Genomic DNA, 2,550 nt, shown 5'->3' on the forward strand with positions numbered 1-2,550 from the left:
GGGGCTGATGTAACGGGCTCACCAGCTGTGGGAGGGATTGCGGTGGGATGGGACAGTTGGGGAGTCCGGCGGGCAAATAGGCGAGGTGGGGGGCGGAGAAGAGGTTGGGGAGATGAGATGGGGCAGACGGAGAGAAGAAATGGTTGAATTAATAGAGGAGGAAGAAGAGAGGTAGAGTTTTGTGTGGCAGTATGGGGGCAGGGGCAGAGGATACTCGGTGGGGTGAAAAGCTAGTTGGAGAGGAAGAAGGTGGAAGGGGCTGGACCACGGGAAGACTGTCATCTCTGGATTGGATCTTGCACGGGCTGGGAGGGGAGGCATGCCTGGCTGTTTGGGGGAGGGGTTCTCCTTCGCCTCCCTGATTTCATCAAACCACCGTATAAAGCCCTGGTCCTTGGGCTCTGCGTAGTGGGGACGAGGAGGGGGCGGGGCTGAAGTAGGGGGCAGGGAGGTGCCCTGAGGTTGGCACTGACCACGATTCCCCAGAGCTGGGGGAGGGTGGGGGTAGCAATCTGCACTGACACGGGGCTCCGGCTGCGGGACTAGGAGGCGGGGCGGGGTGCGGGCTGTTGGTTTTCCGGGGCGGGAGCCTGGAGGGACTGGCCCTGGAAGCTGGGTGTGGGATGTGCGCAGAGGGGGGTGTCGGGGTCCCTGGCGGACTGTAGATTTGGCAGTCTGTGACGCAGTTGTCTCATTTCTGCCCCGCAGGTGTGGCGGCTGGTACTCGGGGGAGCCGCTGCCTGCTGAAAGGGCTGCCCTGGAGGTCCCGCTCTTTGCCGGGGCTGGGGCGTGTGGGGATGGTGGAGGAGGAGGGGCGCGACCTCTCTTGGAAGCCCGAGAAGGGCGCTTTAGGGGTTTCCTTCAGTGTCTTGCTCCAGTCGCCGGGTCTGAAGGGGAAAGGCGGTTCCACGGAATTCTGGGACTTGTAGTCTGAGCCGCGCCGGGCTCCGGTTGGGTTGGGTGCACGTGGGTAACTGTGGAAACGAGCCCCAGAATGCAGCGCGCTGCTCGGAGTCTCCCACTTCTGCTAACTAGTTTTATTCCTGGACCCCTTAGCACACACCCGGGAGGCGCTCCTGTCCATGTGGATCATTCACCAGAGCACCTGCCTTTTGGGGGTGGGGGGAGGGCAACCCACGTGCAGACTGCGTATTCACTTCTGAGTTTTTGATCCCTGAGTTCATCGCTTTCCTCTGTTGTTGGACTAATTTGTCCAGTAAAATGCTTAGACCTGTGCCGTACTGCACATGGCTTGTAGAAGCACAACGTGCAACATAATCCAAAGCAGCGTTTGTCGTTAGTTGCCGTGAAGATAGTGACTCCAGAGGAGTAGAACTGCCTCTGAGGATTTTCAAGGCCCCTAACCTTATGTACTTCTGGGCTTGGAACTGCTAACCTTTTTGCTTAACCCCTCTTAACACCCAGCCGCCAGGTGTTAGGTGTTAGGATGGAGCATTGATTGTGGCAACTGCAAAGCACTTAGTTAAAAAGGTCAGTCTTACCTAAATCTGGGAAGGAAATGGAGATCAGTGAGGATACTATCAACTGTGTTTCTGTTTTTTGAGCTGTTTGGAATTGTCCAAGGATAAGGAGAGTTTCCGAAAGACAATGGAAAGGGAGTGAATCTCTTTGAGGCATTTTATTGGAATTTGGAGTTTCCATTTAGAAAGCCAGCATAAAACGTGAGAGTGGGCAAAAGGAGTATCTTTTCTGTGCTCCGTGAAGCCTGGGAAGCAATGAGACTAGAGTGGAGGAAGGCAAACTGTAAAAAGAGGGCCTTGAGAACTTTAGGTGGTTTGGGGTTTAGCTTTAGGCTGTAATTCTCTCTGCCTCTTTATTGTGGTGCCGGGCGATGGCCTAACTACAAGGTGTGCAGTTCAAAACCCCACCAGTCTCTCATTAGGAGAGAGATGAGGCTGTCTGCTCTCCTGAAGATCTTTACAGCCTTGGAAACCCCGTATACGGTCACTATGTGTCAGCACTATTAGGAGCACAGCCACCCAAAGAAATGCTGGAATGCCCAGTAGGGAATTCAATATTGGAAATTTTACCAAGAAGAGGTAAAATTTGGAGACCTGGTTATGGATACTGAATATAATGAACTTGAATGCTTGATAGGGTTTTTTGTTCATAGTGGTTGAAAATTGGGCATTTCCCCCCAAATTGGTGATGTGGGGGAAAGATTTGTATTTGTTATATATTGCTTAAGTTTGTGGTAAAATATTCAGGAAACCCTTGTAATAGGTAAATATGGAATGTGACCATTTGAGAACATTTCCTTAATCCTGGAATTTGCCCTCCCACAAAGTAGTTTACAAAGAACAAACAAAAGCTATAATTGTGTTCAAGATGTTGTTTTTGAAGAAAATATTAGGCTAGTCACTTAACCCCCCCCCCTTTTTTCCCCTCCTTCATCTAAATGGACAGGCATGTTTTATATACCCAGTTTACTCCTTTACATCCCAACCCGCTAAACCAGCGGTTCTCAACCCATGGGTCTCAACCCCTTTGGGGTCGCCCAATTCATAACAGTAGCAATATTACAGTTAT

The 2,550-nt window shown here is 51.5% G+C and overlaps 1 protein-coding gene across 3 annotated transcripts in view; it reads left to right on the top strand.

Annotated features, from left to right (window-relative positions):
• DCUN1D4 (defective in cullin neddylation 1 domain containing 4) overlaps window positions 1–2,550 on the top strand; it is an 87,946-nt gene that overhangs the window by 685 nt on the left and 84,711 nt on the right. The window lies entirely within an intron of this gene.

This window comes from Echinops telfairi, unplaced genomic scaffold (assembly GCF_000313985.2).
Source record: "Echinops telfairi isolate 266 unplaced genomic scaffold, ASM31398v2 ScPeMD7_7468;HRSCAF=8506_0, whole genome shotgun sequence".
NCBI classification, from domain to species: Eukaryota; Metazoa; Chordata; class Mammalia; order Afrosoricida; family Tenrecidae; genus Echinops; species Echinops telfairi.